This window comes from Microtus pennsylvanicus, chromosome 14 (genome assembly GCF_037038515.1).
Source record: "Microtus pennsylvanicus isolate mMicPen1 chromosome 14, mMicPen1.hap1, whole genome shotgun sequence".
Taxonomy (NCBI): Eukaryota; Metazoa; Chordata; class Mammalia; order Rodentia; family Cricetidae; genus Microtus; species Microtus pennsylvanicus.
This window is the reverse complement of record NC_134592.1, coordinates 36,659,931-36,685,632: the sequence shown is the minus strand read 5'-3', so window position 1 is coordinate 36,685,632 and position 25,702 is coordinate 36,659,931. Positions and strand designations below refer to the sequence as shown.

The following is a 25,702-nucleotide window of genomic DNA, read 5'->3' as shown; positions in this document are numbered from 1 at the left end:
ACATTCTAGTCTCTCACTAATATCCCCATGACATTTTTTTTTTTCATTTTTACAATACTGGGGACTGGACCCAAGATTTGGCATATGCTAGGCAGGAGCTTGACCACTGAGTTATATCCTCAGATCTTTAAAAAATTGTCTGTATAAAGGAAGATATACACAATCCTCCCCTCCCAGCAGATAGAGTTACAGGCTTGGCTAGCGAGACTATCCAGACCTGAGCATTTTCTTCATGAAGATTCCAGAATGATTTGGTTCCAAAATGAAGGTACCAGTCCTGCCTTCGCACGCCCCTTGATACAGCGCTGTCTATGCAGACCCCCCAGACAGGACTTTGCCCAGCACAGGTGGCCACTTAAAAGCTGACAATTACGTGGGGGTGGCAGAGAGGTGGCACTGTCGCCCCCGCCGATGGGTAGAACACAGAGGTACCCACTCGTACTGATGCCCAGGCATCTTCCTTCTGCCCAGAGGCTCTGAGCGGAAACAAATCCTCTCCTTCTGTCACCTGAGCCAACAACCTGTAAGGCCACAGACTGCTGACAAATTTGAGGGCAGGGGCCTAAAATGTACCCTGCCAAGATTGCCTTAGGGGCACACTTGTCCCCACGTCTGCTCTTCCCCTGGTCCCCAGGCCTCTGCACAGAGAAAGTGAAGGCCTGCGCTGTGGCTGAGTAGAGGCTGCTATGCCCAGCCTTGCCTGCCTCTCCCCAATTCCTCCATAAACAGGAACTTCAGCCCTCTCTCACCTGTTCATCTTCCTCCCCTCTCCTAGCCTGCCCACCTGGGGGAGGGGGCAAAGGTCACCCTGGCACCTACCTATCACCTTTAGGAAAAAGTCTTAAGGAGGCCTGTTCCATATCCTCCACCTTTGTCGTGTGACATGTGACCTGGGGAGTTCGATCCCCCCCCCCATGTGCACTTCCCCTTTCCTGGGGCCTAGGCAGGCCGCAACAACAGCACATGTCAAAACAGAAACAGAAACCAAAAACCACATCCTGCTCCTTCAGCCGGCTGCTGCAGCAGTCCACAGCAGGCAGGTGACACCACCATGCCGTGGTCAGAACGGGTCTCTTTGGGAATCCCCCTCTGACTGAACGTCTCCTGTCTCTTGGTCTGCTGGCTTTTTCTCAGGGGTGGATAAGATGCTAGGGGTCACAGGTGTCCCACCTTTTCCTACAAGGGCACAGACTGTCCCCAGATCCCTCACACACTTGGGCCTTCAGGAGCAGGATCCAGGGCATAGAAGCTCCAGGGCTCTTTTGTGGGTCATGTAGCCCGAGTCAGAAGTACAGGCAGTGTGTGAACGTGCCAAGTGCTATCAGGGCAGCCAATATGCAGACAGAGTTGGACCTTCTCAAGTTTATCAACTTGCATGATTCTCTTAGGACAGCCGTGGAGCAGGGAGGTGGTGGTGGGGACAGCTACTAAGGCATAGGACGTTAAGAGATTTGGTCAAATCTACATCTCTGACTCAAATCCAGGCCTTGGGCACCTCACGCCTTTGAAGCCCTGTATACCTCACCTTCAAGCTGCTTCCCTACTGAACTTCATCTTCAAGGACCATGTCTCCTCAGGTCTTCCACAGTGTCATCTACCCAGGCCGTCCTATGGCCAGTTATTTTGCACACATACAAGAATTTCTTTTCAGTTTCTCCATCGGTACGCCTGAGGTGGTCCCGGGAGATGGAAGAATCAGGGATGACTACTCGGCCTCAAGCCCCCACCCCTCCAACCCTCCCCTGCCGCCTGTCACCTCCTACTCTTCCTACCGCACTGCTGTTCTGTGAAGCCTTCCTCTGGGTCATCCTGGCATTACGCTCCCACAAGGTTTTGACCACGTTTCCCCCAAACATGTCATCCCCTTTGAAAACAGCCTCACTCACGCCGGGGTGAATTTCTGGAGACCGCAGGTCTTCTATTGGATGGCTGGATAAGCAGACTAGAGAGGGATCCTGTGGAATTCTTGGCTGATGGAGTCATCTAGCTTGGTATTAACCAAAGCTAGCAATGCCTGGAGTTTGTCTCTAATATCTAGGGCGCCTTCATGGAAAGGGAACGCTCCCATTAAAACAGCATCAAAAGGGTTCTACAAGGCTGTCTTTGCGGATGGGAGGAGCAAAGGGGGTGAGCACCTCTCCTTCTGCGTCCAAGCATCATCACAGACTGGGAGTGGGTGGCCTGGGTCTGGAAAGCACACAGGGAGAGCCATGCTGGGAACAGTGTCCCAGGCAGGCATCCCTGGGGACACCACAGGCTCCTACGTAGGCAGAGGTCGAGTAGGTCCGAGACAGTGGATAACAAAACCCATTCTGTGGCTTCTACCGTGTGCACGGGCAGTCGGTTCTCATAAGGATTCATTTCCCAAAGAGGTTTAACCAGCAGCTGCTGGCAGGAAAGTCCCCTGCACCAGTCTCTCCTCTGTAACTATTTAGGGTAAGCTGGGCTTGCGGGATTCAGTCTGCTTCTCTGACTGGAACCTAAATCCTCTCGCCTACTCCATCTTCATGGCCTGGGACTTTCAAAGGGAGCCAGAAAGGGGTCTAAAACACCATTTCATTTGCAGGCCTTTCCCCTGAGAAATTCCCAAATCTCCCAGAAAAAAAAAATAAAGATCAACTATCTAAGTCGAGCTTGGCATTTGCCTGTAAACCCAGCTCTCAGGAGGTGGAGGCAGGAGGATCAGGAGTTCAAGGCTTTCTTCAACTACTTATGAAGTTCCACATAAAACCTTGTCAAAAAAAAAAAAAACAAGCCCACAAGCCCACTTACAAAAAAATTGATGATTCACCAAAACAAACAAAACCACTCTCACTATCAATAATCAATACGGAATATTTCTCTAACTAGTTCTGGGGGATTCCCTACACACACACACACACACACACACACACACACACACACACACACACACACACACACAGAGAGACAGACAGACAGACAGACAGACAGACAACGGAGAGAGAGCGTGCAGACACACACACACACACACAGAGACAGACAGACAGACAGAAAGACAGACAGATGGAGAGAGCGAGCGTGCAGACACACACACACAGAGCAGACACACACACACACAGAGCACACACACACACAGAGCAGACACACACACAGAGCACACACACACACACAGAGCAGACACACACACACAGAGCACACACACACACACACACACAGAGCAGACACACACACAGAGCACACACACACACACAGAGCAGACACACAGACAGAGCACACACACACACACAGAGCAGACACACACACAGAGCACACACACACAGAGCAGACACACACACAGAGCACACACACACAGAGCAGACACACACACAGAGCACACACACACAGAGCAGACACACACACAGAGCACACACACACACAGAGCAGACACACAGACACACAGACACACAGACACACAGACACACACACACACACACACACACACACACTCCTCCACAGATACCCACTGCTTACCCTAACAGTTTATTTTAACCCTCACATTACACCAAGATGATGCCAGATCCCACAGATTTCAGGACTCAGTCCCAGACGGCTGCCTCACCTCAGATGCCAATCACAAGCAGGTTTTCACCAACACTTCTGACCACTGACGACAAACCATTATTTCCAGGCCCCCTGATTCCACCTGATTCATTTGCTCTGAATTTTCATAGAATTCACAGAAACACATACCTTGACCTGGGCAACCGGATGGAGAAATAAGCAGAGCGAGGTTAAAGTGGTGGAGTTTGCATTCCTGGCACCCTCTGAGCAACTGGGAACACAGCAATGCTGATGTGATTGTCAAGAGTTTTTATACTCTGAGAGGTTGCCGGCTAGGGCTAGAAGGCCCAACCCTCTAAGCTCTTTGTCATGAGGTGTTTTGGTGATTGGCTCCACCCTAAGCATTTCATTAGTGAAAACAAGTGTAACCAAAGGGGCTCATTCAACTGTGTTAGCTTATTCTATAGTGAGACCAGTCCTAAACACCAGGTTCCCAAACCACTGAGTAACCACCCAAAGCTACAAACCCAACTGGAGCCCAAGTTACCCTACGGGATGGACAGGGTATCGTTATTCCCAGGGAAGTGAATGGGAGGTGCACACATAGAGATGGCAGCTGCCCCCACGATGCACTTGGCTTTGGCCTTCCACTTGGCTCCTTGCTCTGGACTTGGGCTCTGGATGTCCCTGCCTGCTCCTTCTCTCACCCCCATCTTCTCTTTAACTTAAGGACTCTTTGTCCTGTCACTTTTCTGTCCTCTCTGGTTCCTCCTCATCTAATCCTTTCTGCCTCAGCAAGACCCTCCTGGTCTCCCTCGCTAATCAAAGCGCTGATTGCCCAACTAGTCCACCTGGGGATGTGGGCTTTGACCACCCCACACAACCTCTTCCCCTTCCCTCCCACCATACTCACTGGCACCTGGTCACTCCTGCCTGCTGTCTGAAAAGCTGGACAGCTGCTGGGCTTTCTAATTAGCTGCCTGGCTGCTGTCCCAGAGCTAGGCATGCGTTATAGTAAAAGCAACTCCTTAGCCTCCCTTCATCCATAATCCCCCCCATGCGGATCCCATCAGGTCACAGCCAGGAGCTCTAGAAGTCCCATCTCATGACTCTAGCAAGCCACCTCCTGTCAGTCATAAGAGAAAAAATAGCGACCTTACAACCCTACGGAGTGCTCAGGACTTTGTCTGTCCCACCCCCATCACTGTCGAGGTCTTAGAGTATATGTACCTCAGGTCTTCAGGAGCAACAGGGCCCCCTCAGAAAGTAGAGGTGCTTTTTTAAAAAAAAAAAAAAACACAGCTAGACTGGCCTAGCAGTGTGGTGCCAGGCCCTGCCTCCATCACTAAGCCACCCCAGAGAGTTCTACCTAGGCCAAGAATCCTTATTATTCAAGTTCACTGTGGGCCAGCATTGTATGAGGTGTGATTCACACAATGCTCTTGCCTCCTCACCAGACAATTCCCACCCCTTGTTACAAGGTACCCAGTGTGCTGGGCAGTGCCAGTTCAGCCAAGCAAAACCCCTGCCTGCCAAGCAGTGGTCCACCAGCTAGAAACGCCCCTTGCAGGCAGGCACTGGTTCCTTGTCAGCCACCATTTAACTAAGGACAGGTTTATTAAGTGACGACAAATGTAACACTTTGATTGATGGCCTACCCGTCCATCTGCCTGTGATCAGAAGAGCTTAAGTAGCCTTACCACGCCCCACAATACTAAATATAAACTAATAGTTTTTTTAATGAAAATGTTCTTGCTGCCCACTCCTCTCCCCACCCAAGACAGAATTTCTCTTTGTAGCCCTGGTTGCCCTTTAACTTGCTTTGTGGACAGACCATGCTGGCCTTAAACTCACTGAGATCTACCTGCTTCTGCCTCCCAAGTGCAGGGATTTAAGGCGTGCACCACCACCGCCCAGCTATTGAATATTCCTTTTTATCCAAGTTAATATGAGTTTTCTGTCACTGTCCATCAGGAAAACCCTAAGATAGGCACGAGACCCACACATCCACACGTCCACCTATCCTGCTCCAACAGCGGCGGCTCTGTGCCTCGCAGACAGAAAGAACAGGAGAACAGGAGAGAGGTCAGACCTCAAATATGGTGAGTTAATTTGAGCAGGAGAGCCGTCACTTCAGACATTCCAAATCTCCCTTCTGGCCATTGTCTGGGCTTCAATTGGTAGAGAAGAAAACTAGCCTAGCAAACCTTTGACCATCCTCTGGAAACAGCCCTCACGGGGACCAGAGAAAGGGGCGAGTTAAGAACACGTAGTACAGATGTTGGGACCATTTGGAGTCCTGGCCTCCAGCTGCTCTTCCCTGCTAGAGATCTTTACTTTCCTTCTTATTTGAGCTACTGAAAGCTGTGTCAAAGTTGTTTACCAGCTCTGCTTCCTGAGCACGTGTTGCCTGGCCTTGAGGATCAGAGGATAAGGTTTTTGCCTGTTGACCCACCTGAGTGTTGGGTATATAAGCCTCCGTGGTGCTATTGAATAAAGGGCTTCTTACCAGTGACTAGAGGTCCTTGTCTCTGTCTCCCTGTCTGTGTGTGTGTTTGTGTGTCTCAACCTCCAGCCCCTTGCCCGAAGCTCGCGAACTTTATGGTAGCGCATAGAGTGCAGACAGGTGTTGTGTGCTTCAGTACAGAAATTTGTTCTTTTCTAAAAATTCCAAAAATAGACTGCCCAAATAAATAGTCACTACACACAGGAGATTAAGTGTTAATAAATAAAATAAAATAAATAATAAAAGTGAAGTTGAATGAAGTTGAAAAACGAAGCTCTCAGATGAACTAGGCACATGGCAAGGATTCAAAGCTGTATGTGGTCCTTGTCTGCCATACTGGACAGTAGGCGTGGACTATTTCCGCTGTCACAGGAAATGGCACTGGAGAGCCCTGCTCCAGATTGGCTAACATCGAGTTCCCTTCTCTTGGCCCCGGGATTCTTGGACTTCTGAACATGTGTCTGGATTCTCCAGAAACAGGTCTAGGCAGCCAAGGCTACCATTTGAAACGAGGGAAAGTTAACCATTCACAGAAGTCACCAGCTACTGTCTGCAGAGAGACTGTTTTGTTTTTCAAGACAGGACGTCTCTGTGTAGCCCGAGCTGTCCTGGAACTTACTCTGTAAACCAGGCTGGACTTGAAATCATAGAGATCCACCTGCCTCGGCCTCCTGAGTGCTGCCACCACCACCTAGCTCTGAAAAGTGATTTCAAGGAACCAGATGACAGCCGTGGCCATTGCTGAATGAGGCCAGCCCTTGGTCTCTATAGCTCAGGCTGCTGGTATTGCTTTGAGTGTTGAAAATCATTTATCGCTGCTCTTCCATGCCAGACAGTTTCCAGCAGGCCATCTCATCTACTCTACACAAGTCTATGAGACACACATAGGCTCCAATGATTTAGGAGGATGAATTTCAAAGAGGTTAGAAGACTCGCTGAAGTCTATGGCTAAAAAATTATTCCTACCAGTACCTACCCCCACACACACACAGACACATACACACCACTCATAAAAGATGGAGGTCTGCTTATAGCAACGGGCCATTTATAGTTGACAACAGTTCCTCACGGATGAGCTACTGGAGACCACCTGTAGGCCCAAGAGAGCCACCTCCCAAGGGCCTGCCAAACAAGGTTTGAAAGGGACCATACCATAACCACAGCACGGAAAATAAATCTGACAACAGTAGGGGTCAGAAGGTAGGCAGAGCACGTGACATTTCTCCTGGGTAAAGAGGGAAAGGGTGGAATGCAAATTTATTTTAGGAAGCTCTCTGGCCCACAGGTTCCTTATCTCTGCATTCCCTTGTTCTAGACAGCACTTGCTACGTCCATCCGTCAACCTGGAGGGAAGGCAGGGGGTATGTCCTCCAAGGAGGAGGAACTTGGGCTGAGGAGCAGCCTGAAGGGCAGGTAGACTGGGGTGCCGGGTTTGGACTGGAGAGTGATGGTTCATCTGTGGAACCCTGAATGCACTGTCTGCCTCCACCTGATCCCACCTGGCCCGTTTCCCTTAACTGACGGCACACAGGAGAGGTTGTCAAACACTTGGCAAAGCCAACGCCAGCCACCTCAGGCACCTTCATCAAGAGCCATGAACTCAGCAATCCCGGCCCCTCCCTTGGCTGCTTGCTGGACAGCTCCATCTACTGAGCCAGCACCCCGGCCTTGCAACACGCTCAAATTATGGCTCCAAACAGCAGTTAGGCAAGAGTAATTAAAGGCAATGTTATCTCAGTCAGCCTCTCATTAGCCACATAATTAGACTGCTGAAAATAATTAACATTCCTTTTGACAAAGGAAACAGAGGACCCATTACGTTCATTAAGGCAGCCTCAAGCCGACCCGAGGAGGCTGAAAAAGGAACTCATCACCTAGTCCTGCCCATGGCACAGCAGCATTGGGTGACTCAGACCGAGTGACACGTCCCATCCTGGGCCAGGCTGGTGACGTGAGCTGATGCATGTGACACAGTAGACCTCCATGTATCGGTTACAGATAATAACACACATGTGCACAGGGAGAAAACAATCAGTGGGAGGGGCGGAGCCCAAGGGCAAGCAGCTCCCTCCTCGTGGCCCTCCGCATGGCAGAAAAGACATTTTCTAGGAACAATTCAAGCCAGTACAGCACAGGAAACAAGAAGGAGCCACAAGGACCTCCTGAGAACAGAAGGCAGGTGAGAATAAGCTGAGGAGAACCTCCCCGCACCCAACAATGAAACGGCAATAATAGCAGATACTTTCAAAGCACAAGCGATGGGCGTCGCTCCAAGGATTTGCCACATGTGACCTCACTTGGTGCTTACAAAAATCCCGTGAGTTAGCGACAGCTATTGCCTCTCCTATATAAGAAGAGACCCAGAGAGGCCATAAGAAACTTTTTTCGGACCGTGGTGCCAGGGCTAGGACTGCAACACAAACAGCGTGGCTGGAGATTCTCCGTTCTACTAGAGGGCCACTTCTGGGGTCCATATTTAAAGTGAGCGTATGTGGGACACCTGGGTGGGGGAGCAACAGTGGACCCTGGGATAGAGAGGCCAGGAGACGTCTAGATCATGACGCTACCTAGCAGGCATTATCCCATCCTCCCGGGGACGACACCGCACAAGTGGTGGCTGGCGCGAGTACTCAGAACTGACATTCCCAGAGAAGTGACCAGAAAACTTGAAAGGAACAAATCAACAAAGACAACAGGATGAAGTGATTTAAAGTAAGAGAAGTAGGAGTCAGTTCTCTCCTCCACCATGGGGCTCCTTGGGGTTAAACTCAAGTCACCAGGCTTGGTGGCAAGTGCCTTTACTCACTGAGCCTTTTAGCTGGCCCAGAAGCTACTTTTAAAAATATCTACCATGACACAGTACTTAATAGGATTTTGTTGAACAAAGCAAAAATCATTAGGTCCTGTCTCGTATACCAACCAGGCTGTCCATAACCGGCTATCCCTCCAACACATATTCTAGCCTCTTGGTGTCTCTGCTCAGAATCCCCCCAACTCCATCTGGAATGTCCCCTTCTCTCATCTTTGTTCACCTACTTGTCCTTCACCCACCCCCCCTCCACCCCCCACAAGATAAAAATCTAGAACAAAAAGAAAAAGAAATCAGTCTCCATGGAAAGAGTTCAGCACGATCCTGCCCCCAGACTCCTGAAGGTACCTACTTCTCCAGGGTCCCAGGACAGTGCCGGTTGAAACGGTTCAGTGAGCTCACAATATTAACAACTCCTAGGCCTCTTACCCTTCAGCAGGTTCAAGTCTTGTCTTGGCAGGCAGTAGGAAGCTAACGAGAGGGCCCAGCGCTGCTTTAATATCCCTCTGTGTGCAATAAAGCTGAGTAATATCAGTCGCACTGTGCTGGGCCATCTGTGTGAGTGACAAAGTCAGCCTTTACTGACAGGAGAAGGATGAGGAAGACAGGTGTGGAGAAGCCGTGACTCAGTGGGTTCAGGCTCAGCACAGCCAGGCTCTTCCATATCGGCCATGGCTTCCAAATGAACTCCATCGACATCACAGTAGTCCTACAGGTTCTGAGAAGGGGGAGGCCGTTGGCCAGCATTCTGCTGTCCTTATGTGACTTTAGAGAGTGTTTGAAGGAAAAGAACACACTAAATTATGATCATAATTATATTTGTTTTGAGGTGTTGGGGATTGAATCCAGGGCCTTATTCTGCTAGGCAAGCACAAGGCCCCCGAGACAGATTCCCCAGTCCCTTTTGCGTGATTTTTGTTGTTTTTATTTTGGTTTGGTTGAGGCAAGAGTATATCTCCCAGGCTGGCCTCCAATAGAAATCCTCCTGCCACAGCTTGGGATCACGGGTGTACGCCACCACACTTAGCCTAAGCACGGCTTGGCTGGATGCTGCATTGGCCAGGAATGCTATTAACATGTAAATTGAAAGGATATCCTGCTTCATATCCTTTGGGACATTACCAAGAACTGGTCATCATTTTGAAGGATGACATGAGTCTCAGTATCACCTTTCAGGTATGTTGAGTCACCCACAACAACACCCGAATCTAATTTCTGGGCACCCAATTCTCAGTGGTTACTACGCAAAGATTTCAGCCTCTGACTTCCAGGTAATTGTGCCAAAGCAATTACACACTAAATATATGATATTACAGGATAACTAACTTCTTCCTTTATTTATCTTTAAGATTAAAGTTAACTTTTCGTACTGACTTTAAAGACTTGATGTGTTGGTTGCACCTACCTGTAATCTCAGCACTTGGGAGACAAAAGCTAGAGGTGTGAGAGAGTTAGAGGTCTCTGGGCAACAGTTGGAGGCTAACCTGAGCTAATCAAGACTATCTCTCAAAAGCAAAACAAAACAAAAACCCAAAAGACCTGTGTGGTGGTTCATGCCTGTAATCCCAGCTACTTGGGAGGCTGAGTCAGAAAGGATCAAAGTGTAAGGCTTCACTGGACTATAAAGTGAGTTTAAGGCAAGCCTGGGCAATTTAGTGAGACCCTGCTTTAAAATAAATATATAATAGAGCTTGGGATGAACTCAGTGGTAAGGTCCTGGAACAACCTCCAGTATCCCCTCCCAGAGAGAGAGAGAAGGAGAGAGAAAGGGAGAGGGAGAGAGAGAGAGAGAGAGAGAGAGAGAGAGAGAGAGAGAGAAGAAACATAAAACCAATAATAACAAACAAGGGATAAGGGCTGGGGCTGTAACTCAGTGATGGACCCTTGTTTTTCATGTACAGCCCTGAATTTGATCTCCAGTACTGAGAAAAGAGACAAAAGTTTAAAAGTTTAAGTATATATAGGTAGATGTCAGTGTCTATGAATTTTATTCAGATTATGTGAATTTTATTTAGAGTAATCGGGAGGCACTGCAAACTTGCTGACTAGAAGGGTGTATCGTTATAGGTTATGTCAACTTTAAAAGTGAAGGGGTACGAAGGTGGGCAGAAAATTGGGGTCAATCCAAGTGATCTGTCCTGCAGAATAATGACACTGGTCTTTTCCTGGCACAGACTGGCGCTCCCAAACGATCGATATATAGATGATATGGTCAATCTTCAATTGAGCACCTTCGGGAAATGTCATTGACCTAACTCATTCAAGTTCTACTATAGCTCAGCATTTTCCAGCTCAGTGTAACAACAGAAAGTACTGGAGAGGGCGGGGAGATGGCAAAGGGTTCCGCGTCTGGAGGCCAAGATGTGTTTAGAGGAAGCCCAAGAAACAGATGCCAATCTGGGTCTGTGGGATATCCTCATAATGGAGATGAAGATGAGTAAACGCTATGCAAGAGGATGCCTAGGGATGCTGTGGGAAGTGCCACCTCATCAGGAATCGTGGGCAGTAGGGACAGAGAAGGGGGCAGCCCAGAGACTTCCCAACGGGTTAAAATGGCAGAGCTAGAAGTGTTTACCTCTTCCAGAGGGGCCTGGTCAGTTAACAGTCAGGGGATGCAGCCAAGCCTTCCACAGGTCTAGCCATCATGTCTCAACAGGGACAAAGTCGAAGGGTATGTGCCCTGTGAGTGAGAGAGGAAAATTGATCCCCGTGTCTCTCATAACACAATGGACACGTAGGGGTTAAGAGAAAAGGACCTGCCTTGTGGAAGGTTGAGAAACAGGGCTTATGGCTGGTCAACACACAACTTTGCATCCGAATTCCTCCCAGTTTCCTAGCAAAAAGAAGAGGAATGGGGGCTGGAGAGATGGCTCGGTGGTTAAGAGCACTGGCTGCTCTTCCAGAGGTCCTGAGTTCTATTCCCAGCAACCACATGGTGGTTCACGACTGTCTGGAATGAGATCTGGTGCCTCTTCTGGCATGCAGGCACACATGCAGACAAAATACTGTATATATAGTAAATATATATATATATATATATTTAAAAGAAGAGGAACAAGAGGAGGATAAAGGGAACACAATGATATCGTATATTCTATCATTTTTGTGTGTCTTTGTTGTTATTGCATTTCCCATGAGCATTTAAATCACCAGACTAGACTCACAGTGAGACCTTATCTCAAGTCAATAATAAAATGTCCAGTCAACACAACTGTAGGGATTAATAAGCAAACTGATGGTCAATAAGAAGTTGTATCACTTCCCAGATGGAATAGGAGAAACGACGTCATGTGCTCCAAAGAAACCTAAGTATAGGAGGTGCTTCCAGAAAACATCAAGCCTATTCATGTGGGCTAATATGCCAAGGAGGGAACAGGGCATAGCCTCTAGCAGGTGTGTTCCAGTTCATCTTAAAGCCAAAGCCTTAGAGGTCCAAGAGTTCTTCAGAGACAAAGCTGTAGGCCAGGACCAGGTGAGGCAGAAAGGCACTGGCAGCTAGGTGCTGCTGTGCTGTGACAGTCACCACAACACTTGCGAGGTTGCGGCAGGAAGGTTTCGAGTTCAAGGCCAGCTGGGGCTACACAGCAAACCTCAGCTTAAAAACCAACTAACACCACTTGCTTGAAGTCTAAAATTTAAAGCAACTTAGTAATGAAGATTTTGTGTGTGTGTGTGTGTGTGTGTGTGTGTGTGTGTGTTTACGTTTACATGTACATCTTCTGGAAGCTGAGTTTAAGGCGTGCATCAGAGTATTTTTTAAATTTTATACATACACACACATATGTATATGGGATCCCCTGGAGCTGCAGTTACAGGTCAAGGTGAGCCAGCTAACATGTGTGCTGGGATCAGGTATTCCACAAGAGCAGTAAGAGCTCTCGATCACTGAGCCATTTCTCCAGCTACCATAAATAGTATTTTAATAAAACATTTTAAAAATCTGAGAGATCTAATAAATAATAAATGAAGACTTGGTGGCAGAATTAATACATAATATGGCTTAGCAGTTAGGAGCAATGGTTGCTCTTCTAGAGGTCCTGAGTTCAATTTCCAGCCACCACACGGTGGTTCACAACCATCTATTTGGAGGGATTTGATGCCCTTTTCTGGCATAAAGTTGTTCATGTAGACAGGGCACTAATATACATTTTTTTAAAAAAAGGAACCAATTAGAAGAGATCATAGAAAAAAAATTCGACTTTACTATAATACCTAAAACATAGCCAACCATGGTATGAATAGTGAATTTATGAAATAAACCAAACTTTACCAAAACTCATAAATAAGTCAATATTGAGATTGGTTTGTCTCAAAAAACAAAAAAATAAAACAGTAAATTGTGGTCAATGGCATCAGCTTCATGGGAACCAGGGCTGGGATGCAGGAGAGGTCAATGAAGTGGAGACTTCTCTGGCGTTCTGTAACACGTGAAGAGTTCAAGGACCTGCCCCACCATCAGAGATTCAGAATGTTTTAGATTTTTGAAGTAGTAATTCTGAGCACATATTGTAAACGACACAGTTTCCATAGCCGGGGGTAGGGAATCTTCCCTTAGATAAACATACTAACACCCCTGCCGTGACGCCTGTGAGCACACACACTCTGTCATGTGTAGCCCTCCATGACTCTCGTAGGCCAGTCAGGTCCTACTGCCGTCAGTTAACTCTCAGGTTAAGAATGTTTATATTTCATTGTCATTAAAGAGACCCGTAGCGTGGTGAGAGTTAATTAGGTCTCCGAAAGGGGAAAGGCAGCAGGTCGGACCTGAGTGTTTGTTTTATAAATTCACTCTGAAAAGAGCAAATGCACAGAGCCCTCACTAAAACCATGACCAGCCAGAGAATAAGATTTCTAAAAGTTGCTCAAGTCTAGAACAGACATTGCAGAAATTATTTTCCCAACTAAAAGTACACATATCTTCGGTACGTAAATCGTGTGCAGAGTCTTGAACCCTCCGAATCCTAAAAGCTAATAGAAAGCAAAAAGGGAAATAGTACGTGGTGGCTCCCAACTACCTGCCACTCCAGTTCCAGAAAATTCCACACCCTCTTCTGACCTCCACAGGCTCCTTCATCTAGGTAGTGCACATACACACACTCAGGCAGACACAAATACACAATTTTTAAAAGGTAAATAAATATAGACTATTGCAAGTTGAAGGGACCTAATCCACACCCACATCTTCAAGGTGATGGAAGAAAGGCTCTTTAGAGAAGCCAGGGTTTTGCATAGGTTAGCAATAGGCAATCAGAGGCACAGAGAGAAGAGAAGCTACGATGTAGCCAACTTCATGTTCGCTGTCCTTGGCATAAAAAACATGCGATAACAGCAACTTAATGATGAAATGACCAGAGAAGTTGAAAGATACTAGCAGTAGTTGGGGCCAGATATACCTCTGTAGCTAAGGTGAGCTCGAATGTAGACCGACAGCGTATCCGTGGGAGGCAGTGGGGGCATGTGCATGACGGGTCATTTAGGCAGGCGGATTCGACCCTGACAGAAGAACACAGAGGGAGTTGTTGGGATGGGGAGATGGGGAGAGGAGAAAGCAAGCAGGGAGCACTCTGATGCAGAGTGAGGAACCTACAAGCACCTCCAAAACCAGCATCTGTCCAGCATGTGTCATCTTCACGACCCCTCCCTTACGGGAGGCAGCAGAGCATTGTGGTTTAAAAGTGCACACTCTGGGGTCAGATTTCCTCCATTCAAATCCCAACGCTGAAGCCAACTCTGTGACCTTAGACAAATTGGTTTAACCTCCCTCTGCCTCAGTTTATTCATTTGTAAAATAGAGATAATACGAGTACCTCCCTCGTGGGGATTGAGAGTGTGTGTTCGCGGTACTAAAAAGAGCACTTAGCACTACAGTGACCCTCTTTGCGTCCAAAGGCCACGGCTTCTAGGGAACACCCACAAATACCAGAATCTGCAGAAATGCAGATTCCCTAACTGCATATAAATCATCTCTGATTGCTTAACATACATAATAAATGCTACATACGCCGCTGCTGTGCTGTATTGTCTGTACATGTTCAGTATAAACACAATATGTTTTTCTGAATTGTTTTAATAACCAAGTGATTGAATCCAGGGATGAACAACCTTTGGATATAAAGGAGTGTCTATGTAAGAACTCAATAAAAGTTAGTTGTTTTCATTAACCTAGTAGATCAACTGTGTGCATGTGTATGCACACGTATGTGCATATTCCTCTGTGTGTGTGTGTGTGTGTGTGTGTGTGTATGTGTGTGCAGATGCATCATGTGTAGAGGCCATAGGCTGACATTCGTCTTCCTCCACCTCAGTTTTGAGACCGAATCTCTTACTGAACTTTCTATTCGCTGATTCAGGTAGGCTGGTGGACCAGCCAGCTTCAGGGATCCACCGTCTCTGCCTTGCTAGTGCTGGGGTCATAGATGCGTGCTGTGGGGATTTTACACAGGTTCTGGGGTCCACACTCTGGCCCTCACGCTTGCATGGCAAGCGCTTTACTGATGGAGTCATCTCTCCAGCCTCAAGAAACGATCCCGTCTCCTGCTTCAGCTTCCTGAGTGCCGAGCACCATACTCCCACACCCAACCTGACAGTCATGGTTTCTTTGTTGTTGTTTATCTGTTTGGTTTTCAGTTTTTCATGATAGGGATTCTCTGTGTAGCCCAGACCATGCTGGTACTTGCTCTGTAGACCAGGCTGGCCTCAAACGCAGAAATTTGCCTACCTCTATCTCCTGAGTGCTGAGATTAAAAGCGTGCGCCAGAGTATTTTTTAAAATTTTATACACACACACACACACATACACGTATATGTGCCTGTCTGTGGGTGTATGCAACTGAATGGCGATGCTCATTGAGATCAGAGGCATTGGATCCCCCTGGAGCTGGAGTTGTAGGTAGTTGTTGGGAACAGAACTTGGGTCCTCTAGAGGATCTCTAGATCGCTCCTCTATATATTGTGTTTATACTGAACATGAACAAACAATACGGCACAGCAGCTGTGTACGTAGCCTTTATTATGTAGGATAAGCAATCCAGAGGTGCTCTTTTAACTCCTGAGCCATCTCTCCAGCCCTGACTGATAGTTTTAATAAAATACACATAACAAAATGTCACGTCAGAAATCTTAACTAAGGCACCAAGATACAAAAGATGCGGTGTCAAGGATGAGCAGTCTCCAACAAAGGTGTGCAAGCTCCTCTCTCACACAGCGTCAGATTAGGCGGGCACTGGAGAACATCCGCGCAGAGGAACGTGGAGGTGGAGGGCGCTGCTATGACCTCACTGTCCCGCCACAGAGAATTTGCTCTGAGGGCTGGGTGGTGAGAAGAGCAACCACACCACAGGACCACTCAGGAAACTTGGTGTCTGGCCCCTCCAGGTGAGAAGACAGGGCAGGGGTAGGCAGAGGGTGAGCCAGACTGGCCATCAGCTGCTGGGAGATGGAGGGAGACTGCTGAGCGGGGGAGTAAGTCTGTACTCTGGGTTCACTGCTCCAGATGAGATGGGATGAGCATATCATATATAGGACCAGCATGAGTGAGCAAGGGCAGGTCGCATCCCGAGGACCTATTTGGGCAGACTAAAGAGATTTATAGAAAGAGACCGGACCGGAAAGCAAGAGCAATGATGTGCAATGAAAGATAGTTTGCTCTTTGTTTGTTTGTTTGTTTTGAGAAAAGGTATCACTTTATAGCCCAGGCTATCCTGGAACTCACTATGCAGCCTGCACCGGTCTTGAACTTGTGGTAAACCTCTTGATTCAACCTCTCTGATGCTGGGATCATAAGCATGAATCATGATGTCCAGTGATAAATTTTTCCATTGTGAATATCTCGGCAGCTGGGAAAAGAGCGCTCTCTGAGAAACCCATGAGTGTGGGCATGAGAGAAAGACTCAGCATTAATACAAGGTGGGCTCAGGAAACAACAGTGCTGGCCACAGAACACTTCCCTGTCCTTTGCAGTTCAGTGACAAAGACATGGATGTATGAAGTGCTGAACTGAGGCCATGTTTGTGACCCAAAGTGACTACGGGACACTCTACTGCCTACGAATAACCAGAAAATTTAGAAAGCTTGATTGGCTGTTCATCCTTAGGCAGGGAAAGAACAAAATTCACTGAGCAAACATAAAGGCCTCATGGGACACCGTACTGTTTCATGAATAGCTAATAGAATGAAATGTTCGTCTTTGTAGTTAAAATGGCCTCCCATGGAGCTCAAGAAGTGGCTGGCTTGCTCTTCCAGAGGGTCCAGGTTTGAGTTCCAGAATCCCCTTGCAGGTTATAACTTTCTGTAACCCTAGTTCTGGGGGATCCAATGCCCTCTTCTGGCCTTCGTGGGTACTACAAACACATGGTGCACAGACATGCATGCAGGCAAAACACACACACTCTTAATTTAAGATTTTCAAAAAGTCTCTCACACCCTCAGAGGGAGCAAGGAGGGAAAGGCAGAGAAACCAGGGACAGAAATGATTGGTTCGCTGGGTTCAGTGGGAACTCACCTGCTCCTCAACCTTGAGTACAAAAAATTCAAAGCAGAGGATGTAAGGACAAAAGAGAGTGAGCAGATCCTTATACAAATGGCCGTCCTCAAATGACCTCTAGCACGGCCGGCTGAGTTCACGGCTTGGCCTTGCTCCTTCAGGCAGAGATAGGGCAGCAGGAGGGGTGGGGCCTCACACCCTGTGTCACCCAGAACGTTTCAAACAAGGTCCTGAAGTCCTGGAGCAGAGGAGGAGGGAGGCGACTCTGCCAACCTAAATGCAGAATGTGAGACATCCACAGCACACAGCTGTGGACGGGCAGTCCCTGGAGATTGTCCTGGGGCCACGGGAGGGGTCGCTTATGGTTTAAGAGATGGCAAAGGGTGCTCACTGTGCTGTGGGGAGTAGTGGGGGAGGGTGGCATAAGTGCCACCTTTCTACTGCTCAGTGGGACAAAGGGTACCAGTCCTGCTACCCCTTCACTAGACAGCTCTTACTCTATTTGTTCTTTAACCTCCAGTATGGCTTCATTCTCCTTCCACTCCTCACCAGCTTGTCCAGCTCCGACATCCTTTAGCTGCAGAGTGAGTTTTCCCTGAGAAAGGCCAGAATTACCCCTAGCCCACCGGGTCATCCAGTATACTTCCTAGAAGGGAGGTTAGAGACGGTCTCATCTGGTATTTCCTATTTTATACACAAGGAAACCAAAAGCAAGAAAATTAGCATCCCATGTACAGAGTCATTGAACTGAATCCAGAATTTGTCTCTACCATGTAATTCTATCAAATAGCATCTCAACAACTCACATATGGCCAGCCCACCTCTTCCAGGCCAGCTCCATAACCCTCATGTGTCTCCATATTCATCTTCAACTGATACGAGACATAAAGTCAAATTGTCTAGGAATGAGGACAGTTACCATTGATGTAACTGGTTATCTCTAAATGGAGTAACTGGTGGCCATAAATCCTTTCCCAGAATAGGGTAGCCTGATGAATATAGGGTAATCTGATAGATATAAGGTATACTGATTTTTTTAATGTGGGGGATTAGACCCCTAGTCTATCTAATTTTTTTGTATTTTGTAAAGAATATCTGGGATTCAAGACATAATCAAATTCCCCAGATGGATAGTGATGGACAGGGAAGAGCTTGGAGGACCAAGACTAGACTCAAGAATTTGCTAACATGAATTGCTGTGACAGGCAGGAGGGTAACAGAAAGGAAAATGCTGCCCAAGAGCCTGTTAAACAAGAAGAGAATGTTAGCATTAGAATAAAATGGGGTTTATAAGATGCATTGCTATGCCAAGCAGAAAGTCTGTTCCCTTTACAATAACTTCCAGGCCATCTGGTCTACCCACTGCAGGGTGCAGGCTCCGCCCTCTCCTGAACACTCATGAGGATGCTAGTTTTCAAGACTCTGTACATCTATCTTCCTTTAGCTGGCCATGTTTAACCCCCAACGAGCTCTCCTTCTATGCCCACACCACCTCCACTTTCACAGTCACTCACCGACGCTTGTTCTACCGCTCAGCCAATTCAACACTCACAGCCTGCTGCAGAATCAGATCTCAGTTCAAGTCCCAGTACAGACACTTTCCAGCTGTAGGAGAGATGCAATCACTCTTGAAGAAGCGCAATCTTTCCCGCTATAAAATGGGGATAATCGATAGTGGCTGTCTCACTGATGGGAGAGGAGAACCTATGAAAAGTACTTAGCCCAGTGCCTGGCATATGGTAAGTATTCAATACACGGTGACTGCCAACTGTTAATGCCCTGACCACTGAAGCCAGTTGAAATTCCATTTGTGGAATTAAGTCTCAGAGCACTGAAATGGGTCACCCAAGGTCAACTGAGCAAGTGAGTTGGGGAGCATTCCCAGATTTCCTGATTTTGGAAATGTTGGCAGTCATTAGTTTCCTTAGAACAATATCATTGTCCAATGACCTAGAAGCCTAGATGTCTGACGACACTCAACCATCACAGCTGGCGATTTAAGAAGTGCTCTCACAGGCCAGGAACTGCGCGGGCATAGGAAACTATGAAGGCACCTATATTAGGACAATATAAGAAGTCGCTTCATTGCTTTGGGAAAAAAAAAAAAAAATCCCTGCAGAATATCAGAGAAAACTCTGGAGCTGCTGCTTATGCTGTCCAATGATAGCAATATTTATTCTCCATATTTGTATTATGATATAGATGAAAGTGTGACCAATGTTCAGGTTCCTTATTCCTGGATTTTGATGTGTGTGTGTGTGTGTGTGTGTGTGTGTGTGTGTATTGGGAACTAAGATGGAGACTGTAGTTAAGAACGCCCTTTAGACAGATATGACGGTTGTACATGTGCTAGAAACAGACTCGTGGTCCTCCCTGAGCACTAACTCTCATAGTATTAAAAGGTGTTCTGCAAGCTGTCAAGGGAGAAAAGCAATCGTCAGTCCAGCCCAGCTGAAGGGCTAGGAATCACAGCAGGGGCTGGCCTAGCAAGACATCTCCCCATGGTGCAGTAACTGCCTTTTTATCTTGGGGGGGCTAACCAACAGTTATTCTAATTGGACTTAAAAGCCTGCTTAACAGAAGGGAAGTGATACCAGGCGCTGGAAACTAGCTAGTTCCTCATGTCTGGAGAGGTCACGACCGTAGAGAAGAACCCACCAGTGCCAGTTTCCCAGACCAGTATCATTTCTAACAGTGCTCTCAATGCTTATCTCATACCCACAGACAGCTGTAGCTCTCGCCTCTCATGAAAGAAGCTTCTTTTGGCAATAGGCCAGGATGCTACTAGACAGCATCTTCCAGACATGACAGGGACACTGCAGCCATGAGATCTCAACAACATGGTTGCCTATACAAGACGTACACAATGGCCACACCATTTGGCATAACAACATGGATGGGGGAAATTTGATAAGGGCCACCTACAGGCAATCATAGACTTCTGAGAGAAGGAAAATCAGTTCTCTTTAGAGAGGAGCCCCTTGATTTATCCAAGACTAAGTAAGTAAGTGGTCACCCACAAACACATCTACCATGACTCGGTAGATTATGTATGTAACAGGTCCTAGTTAAAGCAGTCATGAGAGGAAATTGGGGCACCGGAAGAGTTGGAAGGGAAGAGGAGGGGGAATGAGGTAATCATATATACAACTCTCAAAAATTTTAAATGATAGCAAAATAGATCCCTTGTCGGTGGTCCATAGCAGGGCCATTATTAGCTAGAAGTCAGGCTTCTTGCTGCACTAACTGAAGCCTTGTGTGTACATGCATCTCAAAGTAGGAACTGCTTCCTCGGAAGTTCAGAGAACCCTCTCCCTCTGTGGCCCTTCAATCTCTTGGCTGGCATCTCTAGACCCAGGGCAGGTATCAAGGTCCTACTAAAACCTTTCTCCCAAAGCTCATGTGGCAGAGGGGCCTCTTAAAAACTGAAACAAAGAATAGACATAGTAACTAAAAGTCATTCATCATTCCAGCCCAGCCGCAAAGCATACAGAAGAGGATGACCCAGTGTACTCCAAACCTGGGGCCTCTAGAGAGAAGAGGTGTGACAGAAATGTTCTCACTAATTATGTCCCCTTATCAATTAGGTCTCCTAACACTACACTGCCAGTGAAATTTTGTATGCTGCCAAGATTCCAGAGAAAACAACAATTGTAAGACCCAAGTCCTGCCCATGTAGATTCATTTGTAGAAAAATTAATGTCTTTTCTACAGCATCAGCCATGATAGACACAAGGACATCTCAAAGTTCCTAGGAGCCATCAGAGAAAAAAGGACGGTGGGGTCTAGAAGTTCAGAAATGCCAATGGCAATAACTGTGTTTTTTCTGTAGATTGCTAGACTTAGCTTTGTCCAACAAAACTGTCAGCATGGGAAAGGAACAGAACATTTCCTTTGAGAATCATTCTTTGGTGGAGCACTGGGCCAATCTCACCCTACAATTTCAACCCCACTAAATTTATAGGTAGGGGAACTGATGTCAAAACGAACGTTAAGTAGAACCTTTGCATGGAGACATGCAGGAGCCCACTCCTGCAGCCTCGTTCGTGTGAGCAAAAAGAAGCAAGCAGGCTTTCCACATTAGCCTGCGAATGAGCAGGGTCACTCACTCAGCCTCAGCTTTATGGTCGATAACTGTGCCAGAGGGAGAGACCACTTCTTTTTCCATAAATGACAGCAGCCTGGAGCATCCCATAGCTTGATCTGAGGCAAGTGTATTATTTTTCCCAGCCAAAGTATCATTATATAACCCTGGTTGGTCTGGAACTCTTTATGTAGAGCAGGTTGGCCTCAAGTCTTCCTGCTTTTACCTACTAAGGGCTGAGATTGCAGGCATTTGTCACTACGCTCAACCCAAATGTCCGTCCTGAACCAAACCTACAGCGTCAAAAGTCTCTTCAAGCATCTTGGAAAAGTATAACCCACGAATCATAAGGTAAGTGATTCTAAACCTTCTCAAATCCCAAGAAAAGAGTGTTAGTACACCAGTCAGTGTACTAACTGTACACTTTAGGACCATAACCAAAAACACTAGCTCCTGACCCTTCCGTCAAACCAGCTTACACTTTACTTTTCAATAACCAACATCCTGGTTTCTGAGGAGACATGGGGGAAGAAGCCGAAAATATAGCCAATTTCAGATGATCTTAACCTCTTTCCATGCTCCCCGCCACTTGGTATGAACAAAAGGAGCTGGGAAGGTGCCAAGGCCAAAATTATTTACACTTTAAAAGGAATGTTCCAGAATTTTAAAAACCAAACCAAAAAAAACCACTAAAATCCAAACCACCTTGTCTGCCATTAGAGGGTGGCAGGGGAGGAGGGGACTAAAGGGACACATTTGAGAGCAGTGGGAGGGTTAGCTATCTTTTTTCCTCCTCAAGGACAGCCAGATCTGATAGGGCTGCTGCTAAACCCAAGCTGCCTCACTCTCCTGCCTTGTGATACCACGGGGCCCCCCTCACCATCAAAGACCCCTTTCAGGGCTTTGAGGGCGACTGTCACTAACGTCCTGGCTTGTCATCTCCTTCAAAAAGCTCCAGGACATCTCATGGTCAGAGGCAGGCAGAAAAACCACCCTGTGCCCTAGAACAACTTTTCTGATAAAAACGACACTTTTAAAACTAACACCGATCTTTCCCTATCGCAAAGACTGTAATTCAGCCCTGCCCTGTAAAATGACACGTTTCCCTTTAGAGACAACAGGCAAATTGGATTCAGCTGAGATAAACGTAGTCTAAAGCCCACTAACTCTTCTAATATCTTTCATCCAAGAACCCCCAACTCTTAAATCTGTTTATAAATGGAGGAAATCGGGTCCCATCCCTTTCAAAGAGGGAGTCAAATGAGCTCCACTTTCTTACCTCACAGCCTGTGTATCTGGAGAACAATCTGTCCATGGAAAAGGCTTTTCGCACCCTTGCTGCTGGGGAGGTCAGGCCAGGGCCACCGTCTTCAGCTGTGAATTAACAGCTTGAGATAAACCCAACCTGGACTGAGCAATAACCAAGCCTGCCTAGCAGGAGGGAGGAGTCTCCTGAAGTGGGGCTGTTCGTGTCATTTGAGTTAGCCACCTGACCTGACCTTGGCCACTTTAGTTCCAGGATCACAGAGCAAAGGGGCACTTAATTCCCCTTTTTTCCTGTCACCCCTTACAAGTCCTGGAACCCTCCTTGCTCCTATCTTGAAGTGGCCAAAGTCAATACTAAATCAACCTGCCATTTCTCTCCAAAGCCCAGAGTTCCATTTCCACTGTTTGCTGTCTCTGCTTCCCAACACGAAGTCTCAGAAAGGGCAAAGAACACTTCATCTCAGCCCACCCCTCCCTGTCTCTAAACCTAGCTGTCCTTGAGGACCCACCCTTGGTCCAAACCCGTGTGTCATAGCTTACTCAGAGAGACGCAGGAGGATCACCCAGAAGTCCAGAGCGTCCTGCACCTCCTGTCTCAGTCAGACCATGAAGCAGATGGGGTTCTGCCTTCCAACCAGGTAAATGACCTGAGCTCTTGGACGGCAGGGGCTGCCATAGGACAAGAGCCAATGGTCATATGCAAGCGCTCTGTAAACTGGAGGAACCTGGTTCCTGGAGACAAAGATTGGGAACCTTTGGAACATGGTCCATTTGTCTTCTAAAGAGAAAGATCCTATACCATTCTTAAGGCAGGTTTACCAGTCCTCTCTTTGACCCCTCTTTCTGGTACAGGAAAAAAAGGGGGGGAGACTTTGGTTTCTGGAGAACTTAAGTTAGAAGATCATTTGTTATTGGGGTGCAAAGATAATGGGTGAGCAGAGCCCCAAGGTTACACTGGGATGCAGCTTCCTCAAGCCCTCCAGTGAAGTCTAACCAGTGTCAAAGAGCCTGATACTACAAACTCAGAGCCTGAAGCCATCATCCCTCCACCTCCTAAGAAACCCCAGGGAAGAGAGGAGAACCGGTGAGGGAAAGAAGGTGAATGGGTCAGTTTCTGACTGGTCATAGAAAGGGAGAAAAAAAGACAACACCTCCCCGGCCTTGCCAGAAACAGGGCTAACTGGATCCTCATCCCAGCCCTCCATTTCTCACCAGGAAACAGAGATGGTGAATGCAGATGAAGCACTGGCAGCTAGGGGCTGGGCACTGACCTGGGCACCCACCTGAAAAAAATGCGAAAGAATGCAACCCACCATCAAGCACCCAGTTCTTTCTTGCACACGGAGAAGAAGGCAATAGGTCCTTTGGGCCCGCAAAGTCAGGAGGGTCTGTGGTTCCCACTCCCTAGACCTGGCTCTCCAGCTTCCATTCAGTCTGGCGCCCCCATCTGTCCTTTCCAGAGGGCCTCGGGGTGCACACCACTGGGTGGGGGGAGGTGTCAACCTTCAGAGGTCTGAGATTCTCAGCCGGATCTTTCACCTTCGCCTCAACCCGGCACCGCTTTGTTTCACGCAGGGAAAGTTGCCAGTGTGCACCCCTTTCGCCAACACGCCCCCCTGTGCGCCCATCCCCCGCAGGGAATCCAAGCTCAGACACACCATCTAATCTGCGACTCGCTCTTCAGCCCCAGCAGCCGCTTCGAAAGCGAAAGCAAAGAAGAGGGATCCGGTAGTGTCCCTACACGGGGTCGCCGGGTCTTCCCCATCACCCGCACCCACGCGCTCGGCCGCTGCCCGCCCCGCTCAGACACCTCTCTCCGCGGCGGAAAGGCCTCTCTGCGGGCATCGCGGGCACCTACCGGTGCGGGGCCGGGTACGAGGGTAGGGCAAGGCAGAGCAGGGTCGGGCGACCGGCTGCCCGACGCAGGTGCGGCCAGGAGCGCGGTCTCTCCGGCTGGCTCCCGCTCCTCCTCCCGCGCCGGGACTCGGGGCGCTCTCCTGCACCGCCTGCTCCCCGCCCCCACGCCCGGCGCTCGGGCTCCCCCCGCGCCGAGTGACCCGCCAAGCCTCCCCCACGCCGCCCGCCCGCGACTATTCCCGCATAGAGTGTCCGCGGCCGCCGGGGCGGCGCGGGGCTCGGGCAGCTGCAGCGGCTGCTGCCCCACGGAACCCAGCCCCAGGCGGCGACGGCGGCACTCACCCATAGTACGGATGCGGTGCAAACTGCACATGCTCGCGTCTGACAGGCGCTCTGCCCCCGGCCCTGTTTAACTCCTTCGGCGCCCGAGTGTCCGCCAGGCCCGCTGCCCCCGCCGACCCAGCCGCCATCCGCCACCCATCCTCAGCCTGCAGTCTCCCCTGCCAGGACTTCACCCGCAACCCTGGTGGCTCAGTGGCTGCAGTGAAGATTCCTTGGCCCTCCCTGCCCAGGCCACTCCTGCGTTCCAGGTGTGGGGTGAGGGTCGCCTCCCGATTTGTAGGAGTTGTAGGGAACCGCTTGCACAATATTGACTCTGGTTATCTTGAAGCCGCAGGTCCCCGAGGTCCGCACTTCACACGGTGTTGCATACCCACTGTGTGCCCGTATTGTGTTCCATGCAAGTTAATCATTGACGCAGCCAGACCAGGTGGGGCTGTTTGGTTTTCATCATCATTGTTATTCTCATTTCTAAGATGCAGAAACTGAAGCTTATGAAAAACTAGAATTTGCTTTGTTCAAGGACTGAACCTCAAGGTCCACGATTTGGTTTGTAAAGATGAAATGGAATATGTTCTTTCTGAGCTCCTTTTAGGAGGTACAAAACAATGATTGTCACAGAAAATAATAATAATAATACCTTGGCGATTCGGAATACAGAGCATGGGAAATCAGCTCAGTGAAGCCAAATTCAGACAGGCCTCTCAACTAGTCGTGGGTCCTGCGGGAAACCGGAATGAAATTTCCCTCCTATTCCTGTAACAGCCCTGAGTCCTGGCACTTCAGCCAAGACGAACGGACAGTCTTGAATGTCTATAATGCCACATGTCGAAGTTTTGTTTTCTTTTCTTAGCCAGG

The 25,702-nt window shown here is 48.2% G+C and overlaps 1 protein-coding gene across 18 annotated transcripts in view; it reads right to left on the bottom strand.

Annotated features, from left to right (window-relative positions):
- Window positions 1–25,239, bottom strand: part of Tmem229b (transmembrane protein 229B) — a 40,443-nt gene extending 15,204 nt beyond the window's left edge. For 2 of the 18 annotated variants that reach the window (XM_075947362.1, XM_075947357.1), the window contains exons 1-4: window positions 23,962–24,299; window positions 23,189–23,380; window positions 22,662–22,756; window positions 17,317–17,571 (exon numbers count right to left, since the gene is read on the bottom strand). The gene's annotated coding sequence lies outside the window, so the exon portion shown is untranslated. The other 16 variants (XM_075947359.1, XM_075947352.1, XM_075947369.1 and 13 more) reach the window with 14 other exon arrangements.
- Window positions 25,240–25,702: the final 463 nt, after the last annotated feature.